This window comes from Urocampus carinirostris, chromosome 17 (assembly GCF_059441175.1).
Source record: "Urocampus carinirostris isolate Australia breed hairy pipefish chromosome 17, RoL_Ucar_1.0, whole genome shotgun sequence".
NCBI lineage: Eukaryota > Metazoa > Chordata > Actinopteri > Syngnathiformes > Syngnathidae > Urocampus > Urocampus carinirostris.
In genome coordinates, this window is record NC_142365.1 from 32,641,026 (window position 1) to 32,661,198 (window position 20,173).

Consider the following 20,173-nt stretch of genomic DNA (forward strand, 5'->3'; position numbering starts at 1 on the left):
TGCACCGCACACAGTACCTCTTCCCTCTTCTCTAGGTATTGTGCTGTATTTGCTGGCACAATACGGCAGTATAATGCTGTGCGATTTTTATATAAGTGACGTTGTCCAGTGAATCATGATTTGCATACGTTTGTTTCACTAAACTATGTGAAGGCGCTAAAAACCAAATATGGGACCAAATATGTTTTGATCGTCTTGTATTGCAGTGACAACACTGCATTTTAATGTTTGCTTGTCATCACTGTAGGCTTTCGACAATACTTTTAGACGTAAACAGCATCCCTATGATATTATATCGCCAATGTTTTTTTGTGATTCGTAGAGGATATTGGCATAAAAATTTTGTATTTTTGTAATACAAAAAACATTTTTGCATTGCTTCCATTGTGAGTGCTGTCCAAGTATACCAAAAACATGTCTGAAAAATGAAATTTAGTCTTGGTAAAAAAACGAAAACCTCTAAATATTCACCCTGGTGGTCTCATTTGTAGATACTGCCACTGCTGAAAATCCAGATATGCTGTCAGCATCACTCAATGATTCTCAGAAAATATTGCAAAACTGCATCCAGCAGTTTAGGTAAAATATGAAGACGGTGCTTTCGCAACCTTGCTGGACATTTCCTTCCTTACGCAGAATAGCAATTTCTGAAGTATACACACAATGGCCAAGCACTTTATGTACTGTTTTGAGCATATTTTTCAAAAGGGCAGTCCATAATAAAAATCATAATAATCATATATAACAACAGGGGACCCACGTATTGTATAACGATGGGAGACTTTATGAGCTCAGTGTGTTGTTGAGTTCAGAATGCAGCGTAAATGCCACTATGGGTCTTATGGAATTAATATTGAGGAGATTTCCACCGTAATCTACTTCTTGCAAGGAACCGTAAATATGGATTGTGACCGAACTCTGCGATTGAGGATGAAAAAAAAATCCCTGCAACCCTAGTGAGGATAAGCGGCGCAGAAATTGGATGGATGGATATTTATACATACAGACATACATTCCAACGTTTTGACTCTAAAGAGCATTAGATTTAATAATACACTATATTTCTACGCACAGTCTCCAAAATATATTAAAAGAACCATGTGATTTATCAAAACTGAAAGTGGAAACTTTTACCAAAGCAGAAATCTAGCGGTTTATTCACAAACAATGTAGCGATTTATTCACAAACAAAGACTTAGTCTCTCTTCAAAATACAGCAGCTGTAGACTAAAATACTAGTCTAATTTGAAAAAGTGGTCGATTTTTTTATAAGAGGGTACCATTCTAAACGAGGAAAAAGCTGTAGTCTAATACACTGTTTTCAACATTTTTTGAGGCAAGGGAGACTTGTTTTTCTAAACATGCTAAACATCCTGCATGCTTTAACCTAGCATGCTTTAACATATATATGTATATATATATATATATATATATATATATATATATATTCTTATTTATGCATGTTTTCGCTCGTGCGACTCATACTTTCGGAGAGCCTTATAGTCTGGAAAATGTGGCGTTTGGAATATTAAAAAAAAGATTCAGATATACTTTATTGTCATTCGTGTATACAGAACGAAATGTCGATACATCTGACCCGCACAGTTTCCTTGAGCGTCAGCCGGGATAGATAAGATTAACCATGTCTTCGTCAGAATTTTAGCGCAGCAGTTTGTCATCTCGCGGTTCGATGTTACTTCCAGTTGTAAATGGTCCAGTTTATTGTCCAGAGAGCGAACGTTGGAGAAGAAAATGGATGGGAGAGGCGTTTTGAAGGGTTTAGCCTTTAGCCTAGCGGTTAGCCCGGCCCGACAACCTCGCTTCCTCCTCCGGTCACACCGCTCTCTTGCCACTCTGCTTTGCTGCTTTGTAGGCCGCTGGGTCTTGTTGACGTAGCAGTCCATGGCTAAATAAACACTCCCGAGTGGTCGTAGCACCTAGCGCTTGATGTCTGGATGATTGCATATCCAGCAAAAAAACTGCGATCGTATATTAATCTGCAGTTTGAGTTGACTTTGTGCGCCGTCAAAACTGAGTCGAAGTGTAAAAAACTGTAGCGAGCCGATGTAGCCGCAGCCGAACAGGGGCGCCGCCATCTTTGTGTAATAGCCTTTTAGTTCCAAAAAATACATCATCCATAAAAAACTTTTGATTTAAATTGTAAGAAAACACATATGAACTATCATATGAATCTGTATTTATAAAAAAATAATCATAGGTTTAGAAATTTCATTTATTTTACATAACATGAGGCTCACCTAGAGGAGGCCGACATGGTTGTCCGCAACAGGTCCCCAAAACCATCAAAAAGATGAGACGCAAGCCTCGTAATTTGTATTATTCCTTGAGCTTTTTAGCACTTGTTTTTGATTGGACTTTACAATACAGCGACATATTATTGTCAAATATTACAGTGCCCCACAGATTTCAGTTTTATGGCCAAAACCAAATGAAAAAAGTTGAGGTTGAGCATTGCTAATAATGATGCAATTTTCACACAGTGGAGACCTCTGTGTTTTGACAAATACCATACTAAGGAAACTGATTTTTTTTATACTAGAATCCAAAATTTTCAATGTTTTAAAGCCCTGAGATGGGATCGAACTATTATCAAGCCGATCTGACCCGGCCCACGGGTAAATAACCACGAACCTGCCCGAACTTGAACAAACAACTTGAATCGAGCCCGATGTAAACCCGAAGCTTTACTTTGGCCTGAAGCTTTACATCTGTGCTGAAGTAAACCCAAAGCTTTACTTTGCCGCCATGCGTACTTCGGCGCCGAAATGTACGTTTTGGCTGAAGTGTGCAGTTTCAGGTTTACTCGGGGCCAATTCCCTCAAATCTAGTCTGGACTTTGAAGTGCGGGGCGAAAATGAACACTTCGACGCATTTTGACGAATTGCAGCGAAATTAAACCGAACGAAATGGCACCAAAAAGAAAATCATAGTCTGCGGATTACAAGATGCAAATAGTGAAATATGCAGCCCAAGATCTTACCTCCAGTAGGAGGTAAACCAGTGTATGCCGTCGGGCCTCTTTGCTGATGAAGGGTTGGATCGCACAGCAACTCAACCTTGTTGTGCTGTGGGCTTAATGTTTGGTGTCAGGTTGGCAAGAGCGAAGTGAAATGAATGTTTGGTGAATGTGTTCTTGACTCTAGCCACCTCCCACTAGAGGAAATGGCTTTGGTATATAGATTTTTTTAAAATTTTTGTCTCACCTGCATGTTTGTTAGAACTAAAATGTATTTCCTGTTGTCGCTCCTCCGACATGCGTCCCAGCTAGTGTGTTGATTTTGATGGAGGCAATGAGGTGATGACAGGCTGTTTTTCTCCTTGTCCAACTCATTTTTTATTCACACACCTCCCAGCCAACTCCAAATGCGCTTCGCTATGACGCTAAACAAAATGTGACTTAGTCCTCCTTCTAACAGCCAAAATAATGCTTGGTAGGGCTGCATAATTTTTTGGAAAAAAGGAAAAGGAAAAAAAAATACCGTATTTTCACGACCATAGGGTGACATGAAAGCCTCTGATTTTCTTCAAATTGTGCTCTGCAGTGTTGTAAGGCTGATGTAATTAAGGATACATGAGGCTGCTAAAGGGTGAACCGGCTGTGGCAAGACAACGCCGGGCGGGTTACGTGTCAATTTTCCAATTGATTGTAGACGCTTGGGTTTCGGTAATTAAGACTATCAGTCAAAAGTGTTAGCTGAAGCTTACGCTCATTCATGCTACACACAGATTGAGAGCCAAACTCCCACGAGTCAGTTCTCTCCTCTCTGACTTCACTTCTCCCTTTAAGGGTCCATACACAAACATAAACCAAAGCATAAAAAGCATCAGACATTACAGTACTTTGTAATCAATACTTAAATAAACCACAACCAAACTCAGTTTTGCTCATGCTGTATTTTTAAATGCACACACTTGCATGCATGTCTGCGTTCTAAAGCTCCTGCAGACAGATGATCAGGTGAACCATATGTATTTTAATACAGAAATAAAACTAGCTATGATGCTGGGCCTTTTAACACGATACAATTGAATAATTTGCCTTTGTTGTCCTTAGACAAAAATACAACGAAATGATGGGCTTCTTTCATTGTATTAAAGCGACTTAATGAGTGACCGGCTAGTCATACACTAATATCAGGTAAACAAGACTTCTTTTCCACACTCTCTAAAGTACAAGAGTACCGAATGTAGCAAATTCCACAAGTATTAGCTCAAATTATCAGTTTTATGGGTGATGGATCTAGCATTGATGAATCGTCATGTTTGGCAGTGGTGGGTTAACAGTTGTTAGTCTAGGGCAGGGGTCGGGAACCTATGGCTCGCGAGCCATATATGGCTCTTTCTATGAGTACCTGTGGCTCAGAGACAAATTTGATTGCATGCAAAATTTCTCCATCTTGTCCAAAACTTAGTTCGTCTATCGGATAGACTCTATCCCATTAAATTACACGCAAAGCCTAACTGAAACTTATTGACCAATGATTACTTCGCAGTATATATATGGCACGTTTTTCACTACAATTTACAGTCAAGGTGTCACACAAAAAAATTGGGGAAAAAAAACTCGTTTTAGCTGTACAACGCTAAAGAATCCTTTATATAAAAGTTCACTATGTAATCTGTGTTCAGTGTTCAGATACCTTATGATGAATCCACAGAACTGTAAATACGCCAAAACACCGGAAGATAACTTAGTCATTTGATTGGGTGAGTGGGAGGGATGGGTGGAGCTATGCAAAAAGTGCAAGCACTCCCTCCCATCTCTCGCCAAAGGTAAGCACATAAGGCTCCCTATTCTCAGAATGTTGTGACGTTTTTACAAAATAAATGCTTGCATCTGGTTTTGAAACCAACATGTATGATAAAAAAGGGTCAAAAGGAGTTTAACCGATCTTGAGTAATTGCAAGAAAGAGACAAGTTTAAAGTGGTATGTTTGTTGATTTTGGGACAGGGGCTCTGGCATTATTCTCTTTTCATAATTTTTATCAAATCATCAAAAATAAAAAGTGCTGAAGACTAAGATTTTGTCTGGGGCGCGGGTTTAGCAATTTAGTAAATTTGTCTCATATTATATGGTGTGGCTCTTTCCCAAAATAAAATTAATATTTTTTGCTTTTACGGCTCTTTGAGTCAAAAAGGTTCCCGACCCCTGGTCTAGGGGGTCAGCAACCTATGACAGCACTGGCAGACGAGGGGTTAACCAGTGGCACACGGGCGCACGGCAAAGTAATGATTTGTTTTTTAAATGCTCATTTTTACCTGAAATTTTGACATTTTCATTGCGCGCTATGTTGTTAAGCAGCTTAACGGTGAGAGTGTGTCTGCGCGGTGCCTCGCCGAGCAGGATAGATCTGTGTTTTAACTCTCCCACAGAAACACGGGCGCGCGATAAATGAACGAATCTCGTTCTTTTCAGCCAGCGTGGACAGATGACGGGCTTTGTGCAAAAAATGACCGTGCTGTTGGTGCATTATGCTTTGAGAGCGATGTACCTCGCACGTCAAGTGTTAAACGTCATTACAAAACCAAACATGAACATGAATTCAAGGACGAGTCTGAGAAGGCGGATACATTAAAACACGCTGTGTCTAGGTACGGTGTAGTGCCTGAATCCGACTACCCTGCAAAATCCTCCCCCCTCGCGTGAATGCGCATTCTGCTGCGCTTCCGACAAAAGCGATCGTATTCTATGTAATAAGTTTATTAAAACAATGAAGTGAGCTAATTAAAACAATTAAGTGATCGTGGTCTAGATAACGCGTTTACTAAAACAATACAGTGTGATTGTACTCTAAAAATGCGTTTGTTAACGCGTATGCAAAAGTCACCAACACCGGGGACAAACCAATGTACGCTATTATATTCACGATCACAACTAATTGTACACAAATAGCTTTTATTTGATGTACTATAATAGCCATGTGTAATAGTATTAGTATATTTTTTGTGAATGAAACCATGGTTGCAATGAATCCCGCGGTGTAAACAAATCGTTTTTTTTTTTCATTTAACGTCGGACTTTCCTGCATATACTGTTTGCAAAGTAAGACGCACTTTAAACTTATTATGTTTTTTTGGCTTTGGGATCCAACTACAGAGGAATACCTCCACTTTGTGACGTGTTACTGAATACAGTGGGACCTCGGTTATCACGGTTAACGGGGACCAAAACCATCCGCGATAAGTGAAAATCCGCGAAGTAGAGGCGCACCTTAAAAAACAAAAACAAAAAAACCCCATTTTTTAAAATTTTATTAATGTTATTGTTTAGACCCGGTTAATGGGGACCAAAACCACCCGCGAAAGGTGAAAATCTGCGAAGTAGCGACGCCCCTTCAAAAATGCTTACATTTTTTTTTTTTCAAATTGATTTTCTTTTTTAAAAAAAATATTTTATTCTATTATTATTATTTTTTAGACCTGCAAAGCTCTGAACCCGTGAACATGGAACCACGAAGTAGCGAGGTCCCACTGCAGGTTTTTGACAAATTTAGATTGTTTTTATTATTACCATAATTACTAATATTAGTAAGATAATGCGAAACGTCTGAAACGCTTCAAAATCACTTTGCTGACATATTTATGTCACAGAAGGTTACCATAGAAGTCACAAGTCTGTATCTCAAACAGGGTACTGGTACATTTTAGCAGGGGAGTCAGATTTTGGCAGCTAAAATGCCAATTTCCGAGTGGCCGGATCACCTAGTAGGTGGGGCTGAAGATCCGCCACCAGAATTAGTACAAAAGAGCCTTGTCAAGTCAAGTCATGTTTATTTGTATAGCCCTTAATCACTTGTTTGTCCTTAGTTATATCGTAAAGAAGCAATAACTCAAAACATATTGTATTTTAGCTTTAAAATTATCGATTTAGCTGTCCATTGATATTGATAATGATTGATCCATCCGAAATAAAATACAGACACCAAAAACAAATAACACAGCGTACTTTGATTGTAACAAACCAAGATTGACTACAAAGCAAGAAAATAAAATCAATAAAACACTGGAAATTGTATTAAGAGGAACTTGCGCGCGCACTTACTCAAACACATCAGGTGTTAAAGAGGGGTAGGCGGAAGGAATTCTGTAGCAATTGAGTACAATAAGCCTAATTTTAAGATAATCAATTTATTTTGAGGATGAGGAATTACATAATAGCATGTCAGAATGCAATTATTTATGCCCACCACCAAACTGTTTGTTGAGTTATTGCTTTCTTGTGTTACCTTTTATCAGAGGAGGCTTCACGTGGGGGAAAGGTCCTTCATGGACCCTGGACCCTTGGGAAAACATTTTTACTCTATTGTAGAACTTATCTTTTCATTCAATACGTGGACTGTGCAACAAGGGGGGAATGAACACTGGACCGTGTGTAGAGAAACATCAAACATGCGTACAGAGCTTCCCCCCCTCCACCACCTAGCTGGATCCAACCATCTCTGTCTGTTCCTCACCCCCTCGTACGCCCCCGCCGGAGAAAAACAAAGCCTGCAACAAGGACGATACAAATGTGGCCTGAGGGAGCTCTCTCAGCTGCAGGACTGTTTTCACCGGACTTGCTGGGAGGTATTTGAACATCATGACCTCCAGGAATACACTGACACTTTTAGACACTGTATGAAGAATGTCACGGTAAATAAAAAAATCAGGGTCTACCCAAACCAAAAACCTTGGATGTCCAGCGGGATGCGCACCCTCCTCAAACACCGCAAAACCGCCTTCAGGTCTGGAGACAAGGCTCTTTACAGCACGGCCAGGGGTGACCTGAAGAGACGCATTAAGAATGCAAAGGCAGCCTACATGAAGAGGATCTAGCACCTCTTCGCTGGAAATGACTCGAGGAGGATGTGGCAGGGTCTACAACACATCACAAACTTCAGAAGCAACAACCTGGCAACTGTTGGGGCTGATGCTTCACTAGCTGCGGATCCTAACCATTTCTTTGCCCGCTTTAAAGCTGGAAGGCCACAAACAGTCACACCACACCCACCAACAACCAGCAGCAACACACTGACACTTCAGGAGCATGAAGTAAGGTGTGTGCTGAAAAGTGTAAACCCCAGGAAGGCAGCTGGCCCAGATGGAGTACCAGGGAGGGTACTCAGGGACTGTGCCGAACCGGTGGCTGGGGTCTTCACTACCATCTTCAACCAGTCCCTTTCACCAACTACCGTCCCACCCTGCTTCAAAACCTCCACCATCATTCCCTGGCCACTTTCTATAAATGAAAGAAATGTCTGTCTGTGAGCCCTAGTGTGCCCTTGTGTGCAGTTCAGGGTGGTTTATGTAATCCAATACTCCAAGTGGAAACAAGATTATGAAACGGAATGAAAAATGGTCTTGTGTGATGGATGGTGATCAAGGTTCTTCCTTGTTTTGCCAGAGTTGGTGGTTGGAAAATGTTGGGGGAAATGTATTTGTGGCAGTGTAGTCGGCTCCACCATATACAAGAAAGTTAGCTGGACAATAAAACACAATAAAAGTCTTAAGGACCCAAGTCTGCTCGTATTCAAAAAGTTGAACATTTCGATTTCATTCAAATTAATATACTTGAATCTATCAAAACCAGTAAAACCAATTTGGAAAACTGAAGCTTTTGCATTAGAGGACACACTAAAATTCTCATGGACATAATCTGTAACGGAAAAGACGTTTTGCCTTGCACTTTTTGAATTATTTCAATCCCGATAAAAAAAATTTGTTAATGCCTGAAACTTTTCTGTAGCTGTTATGCTTCATAAGTTTTTTTTTTCCCTACGGCTCATTCCGCTGCTTAAATCCTGATTTACTGACTCCAAAAAAAAAATACTAACACACTGAGAAAATTACAGATGGTAAGCCTTGTTGTTTAGTGTCACACCGTGATGAGCCTGCTGTGAGATGCTGAAATTGAAAGGGACACACAGCAACACATGCCTAGACAGGCCTGTGCAAATGCTTGATTTGAATAATAACAAAAATGATTCAGAGCTTACCACCGGGATGCTGTTGACGTTCTTTCCCACATGCCTGCTGTCCTGCTGCTTTCCCTGCAGCCACTTGAAATTCCGCTCACTGATATTGGACTTGGGCGAATGACCTTTGCTGACTTGGCCTGCTTCGGCGGCTCTGGGCAAATAGGCGAATGAACAAGACGGAAAGGTTGTCTCGGCTCCCAAATACAGGATCTTCTATGTAAAATGTCATATCATACAAATTATGGATATTATGAGGCGTGACAGAGAACAGTGATACGGTTTTAAATATTGTCTTATTCGGGGATCTTTCAGTTTGACAGTAGCAAAACAAGAACAGTATTTTGCAGAAAATGTTTTTTATTTATCTAAGGAAGTAATTCACCTTTCTTTTTATAGAAGCTACACTAGATTTTACGCCGCAGGCTCAACCAGCCATAAACAATTACTCAGTCACATCCATTTCTTACATTTAAAAAAAATCAGCAGGGAAATGGCTAGTACAGAAAATAACATTGTGCCAAGATTAAGAACCTCTTTCGCTGTCTGCAGCTGTTGTTGTTGTTGTTGTTGTTGAGTCACTCAAGGCGCCTAAGGTAATCCTTAGTAGCACTAGACTCTCTTGTGGGAGGCTCCGTAGTTCTCCGAAGGAGAGGGGGCTGCGACTGTCCTGTGCCGCAAGGCCTGACGAGGTGTGACCCAAGCAAACCAAGCATACGAAGCCTCTGAAGTCCTTAGTACGTTCGGACAGGCCGGTGCATGATTTACGGAAGCCCCGTGAGCAGGTAGCACAGGTGCTCACCATGTCCGCTTAAAAATGACGTTGACACTGCGCTATAGTGACTTCGCTTTGCCATTGAATTTACCCCTCCAACGTGATGAACAGCAGCTGGCAATTGTTTGTATGGCGTTGTCCCATGAAGCGTCGTCAAGCGCTATGGGTCACGTCAGAGAGGACAGATGCATACTATACTTAAACAGGGCACTATGAAATGTTTGATAGTGCAAAGATTATCTATTGATTATGGATACTTATTAAGGGCCATGCAAAAACATAATGGTAAATTGTAATGGGAAGAACTTCCCGCCACTGAAAATGTAAGCTACACATTACTGTCATTTTACCTAACACCTAGATGAGGAGAGATTTGTCTTTAAGATAAATATATTCACAATTTACTCAAGATCTAAAAATCATATGTCTTGATTGCACAGGCAAGATTAGAAATTGCAGGTACATTTGCGGCTGAGCAAAATACACGATTCTTAACTGATTTCTTTTAATGGTATTGGAGAAATTGGAAAATTGGCTTTCAAAATCCTCAAAAGTACTTGAATTTGGCCATGAAAAAGGGGTAGATATTAATATTAATTACATTGGAATTAACATAAACACAGGAGTTCAACTAAACAATTCTTATTACACAGCTAAATGTACTGTACTGACTAAAATTCAGATGCCTGTACAATCACAACATGCTGCTCACATGTTTTATTTGTTTGTTTTGTTTTGTTTTGAGAATGTATTTGTTGCACTCCTGCAGATACTGTGTGTTACTGCCAATTTAACTCATATTGACAGCTGCAGGCGTCTTATTCGTGGAACAATGTGATGCTTTGTTTTCGCCACGCTCGATGTGGGACCCCAATGCACCCTGCAGCTGGATAGATCCACGGGCTGGGCCCGGTGCACGTACAAATTGCCACTCACACCGTCGCAACCACGTGTCTCATAAGAAATAAACAACAATGCCACATCGGATTATAGCCGCACTGTTTAAAATATACAAAAAAGTAGCGCTTGTAGTTCAAAATATACAGTGTTACATTTACAAATACTAAAAGTGTAAACCAAGATCAGGTAGTTGCATAGAGTCCAACAAACAGGTGCTTACATTTTAACTATGTAGTATAGTGTATTGAGCAAAAAAAAAAAAGTACATTGTATTTCGAAGCCCTACAAGGACACCCAAGGTCGCTGTGCATATGAGTAGGACACAATAATAAACAAAGAGTAAAACAAGAGTAAAACAAGCAAGTAATAAATAGCCAATAAAATCAGATTTAAAAGGGGCTGTGTGTGAGGCAGATGGTTAAGAAAAGGCAAGTATGAAGAGGTGAGTTTCAAGTCCAGATTTGAAGGTGGATAGGGTTGCAGAATTTCGGAGGTCAGGCTGCAATAAGTTCCTGAGCTGGGTGACAGAGCGGCTGAAAGCTCTGCTGCCCATGGAGTTGAGGCGGGCAGGGTGTACATTGAGATGGAGGGAAGAAGATTATCTGAGAGTGCAGGAGGTAGGGAGGGGCAATGTTATGAATGGACATTTAGGTGTAGAGCAGGATTTTGTAATTGATTCTATGGTAGATTGAGAGCCTGTGGAGTTGCTGAAGGACAGGGGTGATGTGATGGCAAGAGGGGGTTTTGGTGATGATGCGTGCAGCAGAGTTATAGACCAGCTGAAGTTTATGGAGAGACTTTTGAGGCAAACCGTAGAGGAGGTAATTTCAGTAATCGAGGCGTGAGGTGACAGGCCTATGAGCGAGGATGTCTGTTGTGTGTGAGGTGAGGGAGGGGCGGAGATAGTTGATGGAGCGCTGGTGGAAGTAGGCTGACCGGGTGATGTTATTTATATGAGAGTTAAAGTAGAGTGTGCTATCGGAGATGACACCCAGACTCTTGACCAGAGGGGAGGAAAAAACTGAGGAATTGTCAACAGAAAGAGTCAACTTTAAAGAGGGTGGATTGGGTCCAATGAGAAGTAGTTCCGTTTTATTGCTTTTCAGTTTTTGGAAGTTGACGGTGAACCATGATTTTATTTCAGGAAGGCAAGCGCTCAGGTGGTGGGAGTATTGAGTTGGGTTTGCAGGAAAGGTAAAGCTGGGTGTCATCAGCAAAGCAGTGGAAGGAAATATTGAATTTCCTGAAGATATCTTCTAGGCCCTAGAACCTAGGACCTAGGGGGAGAAGATAGGTTATATAGAGGAGGGGCCTCAGGACAGAGCCCTGGGGCACACCTGAGGAGACTGGAGAGGGGTCAGAGGAGAATGACCTGCGTTGAATAAATTGAGTGTGGCCAGAGAGGTACGAGTGAAACCATTGGAGAGGGATGTGGGATAGACCAAGTGAAAAGGGTCTGCTCAGAAAGGTGGAATGGCAAATGGTGTCACAGGCGGCACTTGTTAACTAAGGAGAAAAGTGATTTGGTGTTGCCTTCTTTGGAGGAGATGATTCCAGAGCAGTAGGGGAATTTACTGTGTGCAAGGGTGTCCTAAAAGGAAGGATGTGAGTGTTGAACATGTTTCTGTCTATTGTGTGTCCAGTTTTTTTGTAAAAGCGTACTAGTTAGCGACTTTTCATTTTTAAAGAATTGAAATCAGCCATAAACCAGGGAACAGATCTTGAAAAGGAGACAGACCGGGTTTTCAGAGGAGCAAGAGAGTTGAGGATGTTAGCTAAACTGTTATTGTAGAGTGCTGAGAGTTCGTCTGGGTTGATGGGAAAATCAGGGATTGTAATACTGTCAATTTTGGAACAGAAAATGTTAACATTGATGTCCTTGAGATTCCTGAATGATATTTGCCTTGTTAATTTATTACTTGGAGACAGAGTGGAACACTAAAAGTGAGAAGAAAATGGTCCGTTATAGGGGGAGTGGAACAATTGGAGGAAGTAAATCCCAAGCAACAGTGTGTGTCGTTTGTTGTGTGGTGGAAAGTCAATGTATTGGTGGAGTCCAAAGCTTTCAAGACAGGTTAAAAAGTCTATGGTAAGGGGCAGATTTCTATTGTCAATGTGGATGCTGAGATCTCCTAGTAGTATGATGTTAGGTGACAGAGAGGAGAGTTGAGTACGCAGGTTAGCAAAGTCAGTTAAAAAGTCAGAATAAAGTAAGCGGGGTTTGTAAATGGTGGCAATAACAGTGGGAAAGGAACCAGGCGGTGTGAAAACAGTGCATTCAAATAAGCTGAATGTAGATACTGGAACCGGCAGAGCTTTCAAGATCTCTCGGTGAATTATTGCAAGATTGCCAACGGGAGCATTACCACAGGGACGGCAGATGTAAACAAACCTAGCCGTTGTGGATGTGTTGAGTTAGGAAAAGTCACTTGGCTGCTGCCACGCTTCAGTTAAACAAAGAAAGTCAAGCTTGCGGTCTGTGAGGAGGTCTAGGATGAGATGTCCCTTGCTCGAAAGTGAGTGTATGTTGAGCACACCGAAGTGAACAGTGGAAGCGACGCGTTTTAGGGGAGCGTTGGAGTGAGCAGACCTAGCCACGTCGGCTTAGGACACCGCTATCCGCAACCCCACGGGAGTTTCTACGCCGACGGCGTGTAGTGGACCACAATGATTTGATTGCTGAGGGAGAGTTGTGGTAAGTGAAGAACCTGTGGGATCCACGATGGATGTATCTCCGGCAGGGAAAGGAAGCGATGTCTGGGTTGTGATGGAATTTTGGTAGATGCGGTACAGGCTGATTCCAGCGGATCTGGAGGAGTTCGGCAGCCGTATACCGCAGGGGCCGGGGACACCTTGAATTGGTTACCAGCCAGTTGCAGGGCACACAGAGACAGACAACACACTTGCTCATTCACACCTAGGGACTATTTCAACCGGCTAATGAACCTGAGGAAATCTACTTAAGCACGGGGAGAACCGGCAAAAGCCGCACAGTAAGGCTGGTAGCTTGATTTGATCCCAAGACCTCAGAACTGTGCCGCGGACATGTTAACCACTCAGCCGCCCTACGCCTGTTTTAGTTCACATTAAAAACACAATAATGACCCAAAATTGTTTTCACTTTCCTAATTTCCAACACCCTCCGGGACATCTTGTCATGTCCCTGTCTCTCTAGTGTCAATGATTGAAATTATGATAGACACTGTTCTTCTATCAGTGCATTATGTATATTTAAATGTAAGACACATGAATAAGTGCTTAACGTGAATGAATTGATGATTAAAAGGATGCTGTGGAAGAGGGCCACATCCTTAGACATCTTATTGCATTAGTAATTTCCTTTAATGTTCTTTAATTCATATGTTGATACTTGTTTGTTGATTTTGTCTCGTTAGTTGGACCTTTATTATATGGCACTTTTCCGTTTGGTTTGTGAAGTTTTTGGTCATAGTCATGTTTTGTATTCAGGCACCTGGGGCAGCTGCAAAGGGAACTGAGAGTGAGTGCACCATTCCATGTTTGTGGAACAAATGAGAAGGCAGAGAGAGAGGCACAATCGTATGTGGCAAAACATGAAACAAAACTAATGCAGACAAGAATAAAAAAAAAAATAGCGTACACGGGACTTCAATGTTGCGTGTGTCCCTATTAATATTGCAACATACATATGCTTTCAAATGGCAAAGTAATCATTTTATTACAAAATATACTTGCAATTTGATGACGTCTGGTTTTCTGTAGCGCAGTACGATTACATTTTTTTGGTATCCTACTCACGTAACACCGGTACATGCATTCTGTTATCCCACAAGCCTAATCACAACCACTGCTGGTGTCAGTTGTCCTGATTCAGAGCCCGTGTGACTGTTGTCGAACATCCGACTCATCGATCCACAACAAAATTGGTAATTTCGCTTGTAGCGCTAACCTCTGCCTTGTGCTTGTGATTAGTGGCACCGTTAAGGCCCTTTAGGGATTCTTCTAAATCCAGCAGTCTTTATCCATCCTAGAGAGAATCCTGAATTTAGCACTTGTGATTGCGCTCCCCTGACCAAATCTCCCCAAAGATGGCCGCCTTGCAGGTCCCGTTACCTTCAGGAATGCAGGAGTTAAATAGGCGTCCAAAAAATGATGGGCAACTCGGAAGCTTATTTTTCCATGGAGAGTAGATGGAATATTTTTTTCTGTCAACTCGCCTTAAGCAATGACAGCGGTGGTGGCGGTGTGGGTAATTTTCAGGCAGCTGATAAGAGAAAGCAGCCATGCTAAGTTTGAGGCGTAGCGTGCCCTTTTGTGCGTTGTTTGGGTAGCGGAGCATGGATCAAACGCATATGTTAGCTTTGAGACACATTTTTTGCCAGTTGTTTCAAAATGACTTGGTGTTGGATGTGTTTTCCTCTCTTCCTTTTATGTTTTGATTATTACCAATTGAGGGATTTGCTTTAATATGCACAAGTACTCAATATTTCTCAGCTTCAACTGCTGTCACAGTCTTGTTCCACAGATCCTGCTGGAAGTGTCTATACATCTATATTTGCATCCATCACGGCTCACCTTCAGTGTTATTTATACTTTTATCGTTAACCCGTTCAATGCCATACAACTCTCTTAAATGGGAAGTGCCGGCTAATTTTTGCCATTTTCTAAGGCTTACAGAAAATCTGTTTTTTTAGCTATATAGGCTTAGGCCAGAGGTGTCCAAACTTTTGAGAAAGTGGACCAGATTGTGGTGGACTGAAAATGTATGAGGGCTGACTATTGAGCTTGGCATTCTTTAAACAGTCTTCAAAAAGTTAACCCTCCTTGAAAGGTTTGCAGTGCATGGCGATCACCATTGCGACCTTGTAGCTTGCCTTTGTAGCATGCCTTTGTAGCATTTTCAACTTACGGTTTGAACAGCTTCCAGTTGTTTCACCTTTTCGCAGTGTTTGTTTCCAGTTAGCTGTTTGGAGTCAGCATTTTTGGTCTGGCAGTGCCTCTTTATATTATATTCTTAGAAAACAGCCACAGACTATTGGCTAATTAAGCAGACACGGTTGTTAAAGATTTAGAAAAAAAAAAAAACTATTCTGGTTTTCACTTGTCCTGGAAGCGGCACCCCTCACAGTCAACTTTTTAATTTTTTATTTTTTTGTGTGTTTTAAGAGATGCAAAAGTAGTAATACTGTGTGACCTGAATGCTAGAGTGGGTGATGAATTGGTTGAACATGTGGTTGGTAGATATGGAGTACCCAGAAGAAATGAGAGTAGGAAGAATTTGAGATATGTGTGGAAAATGAGTTGGTGATTGCAAATTGTTTTAAAAGAGGGACGTGATTAAGTATACTTTTGTTAGAGTGAATGGTGGTGAGATGGTGGACAGAGCACTAATGGATCAGGTAGTGGTTATGAAAGGGATGTTAAGTAGCTTGTTGGATGTGTGTGTTTACAGAGGTGAAATGAGTGGTATGTCTGATCATTTTTATGTAGAAAGAAAAGTGAGAATAGATGGATCGTGGTGGGCTAGTGATGAGTGTGAGGGAAAAGGTGAAAATGTCAGAGTTGAATAAGGCAGAAAATGAAAGAGTGTTTAAAGAGAGGATAGGGGAAGAGTATGAACAGATTAGTAGAAGAGAAGTGGAGAGTGTTGAAATGGAATGGAAGTGGTTTAAAGAGGCAATGTTGAGGAGTGTGAAAGAAGTGTGTGGAATGAGAAAACTTGGTCGCGGTATTAGGAAAGGAAGTGAATGGTGGAATGATGAGGTCTCAGAGGCTGTGACAGAGAAGAGACGTACCTTTGAGGACTGGCTGCAAGCTGAGAGTGTATGAAAGGTATAAAGTGAAGAAAAAGTTGGTAAAAACGGTAGTGGAAGCAGCTAAAAGGAAAGCAAATAATGAATGGTGTCAAAAGATAGGAGTGAACTTTGAGGAAAGGAGAAAAGTGTAGTGGTAGCGGTAGTGCAGTCAGGACTAGATGAGCAGAGTATTTTGAGGAGTTGTTGAATGTGGAGGATGGGAGAGAAACTAGAATCGAGCCGATCGGTGGTATGGGGAGAATGCCTGTGTTGGGTGATTTAAATGTGAAGCCTGTGGAAACATGGGAAGTGCAAGAGGTAGTGAAAGAAATGGAAGGGGGGAGGCGCCTGGGTTGGATGGTTGTACTGCTGAATGTTTGAAAAAAGGTGGCACGGCTATGATTGACTGGTTAGTACGCTTGTTAAATGTATGCTTTTTAAGTTGACTGGTGTCGTGCATGTGTGGTGCCATTCTATAAGGGTTAAGGTGATAAGCATGAATGTAGCAATTTGAGAGGTGTCAGTTTGTTGTATGTGCCAGGTAAGCTGTATGGAAGAGTCTTGATTAAGAGAGTGAGAGGAAGAACGGATAAAGTGGTTGTGGTGGTCAGGAAAGGAAAAGGATGTGTGGATCAGGTGTTTGCAGGACAACAGGTGCGTGAGAAATATTTTGCCAAAGGTAAGGATGTTTATTTGGCTTTCATGGACTTGGAAAAGGCGTATGACAGAGTTGATAGAGAAGCGTTGCGGCAGGTGATGGTAATGTATGGAGTGGTTGGAAAGTTGTTGGAAGCATTTAAGAGTTTTTATGTGAACGGCAGAGCATGTGTAAGAATGGGGAGTGAAACAAGTGAGTGGTTCCCTGTGTTGACTGGTGTGAGACAGGGGTGTGTGATGTCACCATGGCTGTTTAATGTGTACATGGATGGTGTGGTGAGAGAGGTGAATACAACAGTATTTGGCAGAGGTGTAGAGATGATGGACAACAGTGGAACAGTGTGGCAGGTAAGTCAGTTCTTGTTTGCAGATGACAGCGCTTGTGGCTGATTATGAGGAAACATTGAGAGGGTTGGTAATGGAGTTTGGAAGATTGTGTGATAGGTGTTAGTTATGTGTGAATGTTGGGAAGAGTAAGGTGATTAAGTGTTCACGGAATGGAGTGGGCATGGTGTTGGAAATAAGGTTGAAGGGACAGGTGCTGGAAGAATTTGAAAGCTTTAGGTACTTGGGTTGTGATGTGGCTGCAGTTGGTGGAATGGAGTGCGAGGTATTGCACAGAGTGAATCAAGGAAGATAGGTTTTGGGTGCTCTGAGGAGAGTGATAAGTCACAAGAGTATGAGTATGGATGTAAAGAGAGGACTGTATGAGAGAGTATGATTGTGCTGACTGTGTTGTATGGTGCAGAGACTTGGAGCCTGAACGCAGATTTGAGAAGGAAATTAAATGTTTTTGAGATGTAGTGTTTCAGAGTATATTAGGAGTGACAAGATTGGATAGATTGAGAAATGAAATTGTGAGGGACAGAACTGGAGTAGTCGCGGAACTGAGCAAGCGTGTGGATATGAGAGTACACATTTAGTTTGGAAACAAGCCTGCAACACAAAATGTTGAAAAAGGCCCAAAAACAAACAAACAAAAAACAAATGCCAGTCGCCATTAATAATGAAAAGCCTTATATACAGTATACCTTACAAGTAACACAATTCAAAATGACAAAGTTGTATTCAGCACATACTGCGGAGAGTAACGTATCTAATCTGTTGTAGGTCACCCCCTCTTAACTTTGTTACCAGGGTTGGGTAGGGTTACTTTAACTGGATTACTTTCAATTACTTTTGGATTACTCCAATACCAAATATGCTAATAAAAGACAAAAGAAACTAAATATGAATAAAATGATGACTCACAACACGTGGTAAGCTTTCTTTCCTGGCTTTGATCTCTTTGATCTCCGGCAAAACTAACATAAAATGCGACAGAAACAAAATGAAAATAAATCCAAACAGCTTGCCAACATCATTTTTGCCGTTCCATGTATTCCGTTACTCCCCAAGCCTGCACAAAATTTAGTAATTTTAATCATATTTAGTTTCTTTTGTCTTTCATTAGCATATTTGGTATTGGAGTAATCCAAAAGTAATTGAAAGTAATCCAGTTAAAGTAACCCTACCCAACTCTGTTTGTTACTATATTGATGAATTATGGAATGATTATTTTTTTTTTGTCATTTTTATTCTTTATTATTCTTATTTATTATTATACAACAACAAAGGTGCAAAATTTTCCCTTTACCTGGGCAACATAAAGAATGCAATAAAACACAGCATGCATTTCTCAAAACAAAATGTCAACCTTTTGAAAAGGTAAAATAAACACATTTGGGGTCCATGGCAGATCACACACACTTGCCATTTTGCTTCCTCGGTGGCTCCTTTAAAAGGGGCGGGGCTTGAGTCGCACAGCCCAGATATCACTCAGGAACACAGGAGTGGAAAAAAGAAAAGAAGACTAAAACAAGCGAAGGACAAACGCGCTTATTTACTTAAATATTGAGTTTAATGTAGCATAATGTGACCGAGTAAGAGTACAGTTTCTTCTACACAAATCTAATCAGCTCAAATGTAATGTGATTTAAAAATTCTACCAGAAGTAGAAAATGTCCCAAAACATACCTATGTAGATGTAACAGAGTGATTGTAACTCGTTGCTACCCACTTCACCTGAATGTTACTTATCGCTTTATAACTGCCATCATTACAAGCTTAAATTTCAATTAAACAAAAAAAAGTTTTTAAATGTATTTGAAGTGTTGCGTAGATTTTAAAATTACTTAGCATATAACCGAGTAAAAGTGCCAATTCTATAAATGTGCCATGATTTCTAAGACACAGATTCCCCACAAAAAAAAACAAAAATAAAAATACTATATGTGTCTTAATATTTTTCCCGGAGAAAACATTCAATAGATGCACCTGCATCTTTCAAACGATAAAAAACAATATTTTTTTGTTTTGATACACCCAAATATGTAAATCATACTGCACTTGGGTAAATATTTCACCTGCAAAAAAACTTGAATTCTATAGCACATATTGGACAGATATTTACCACAGAGAATGCAAAAAATTCATGATCTTCAACTTTTCTTCTAGCAGGCACTGTCAGTGCTAAAAGTGGCATGCCGTCAACTTTCGGCCCGTCCTCTAGGGGCCGGCGTACGATACCAGCGCTTCCATTAGGCCGAGTGACAGTTAGTAACTTTATCTTTTTGCCAGGGAAAAAAACCCTCCAGTGCCCGTGTGCGACATGAATAAAATAAGCTGGAGTATAGAACATGCGATCCCGCGTCTGACGCTGGCCCGTCACTTCTTTGATTTTTTTTCCCTCAAAAGCTGAAGATGAATCCAAGATGAGTGCACGGCTGTCACATTGGAGTCAAAATGTTAAACTCTGTCCTCTGCGTCTTTATTTTCTGTTATGAAGACTTACAGACAAGAGTTTGCTGTCACAGATGGTAATGTAAGAGCTTTTTTGTAATGACATCACTAATTTGTTCAATTTGGTTACTGTTCAAAGCGACATACTTTTACTTCGGCAGCACTTTTTATGATTATCGTGAATTCTAGACGACAAGCCGCTACTTTTTTTCCTACATTTTGAACACTGCGGCCTACAATTTGATGCAGCTTCTTTTATTCTTTTCTTTTTTCACAAGGCAAATGGTCGCAAAAGTGTCTGTAGGTTATG

The 20,173-nt window shown here is 40.9% G+C and overlaps 1 protein-coding gene across 3 annotated transcripts in view; it reads left to right on the forward strand.

The window, feature by feature from the left end:
• Positions 1 to 20,173, forward strand: part of fstl4 (follistatin-like 4) — a 277,646-nt gene that overhangs the window by 1,229 nt on the left and 256,244 nt on the right. The window lies entirely within an intron of this gene.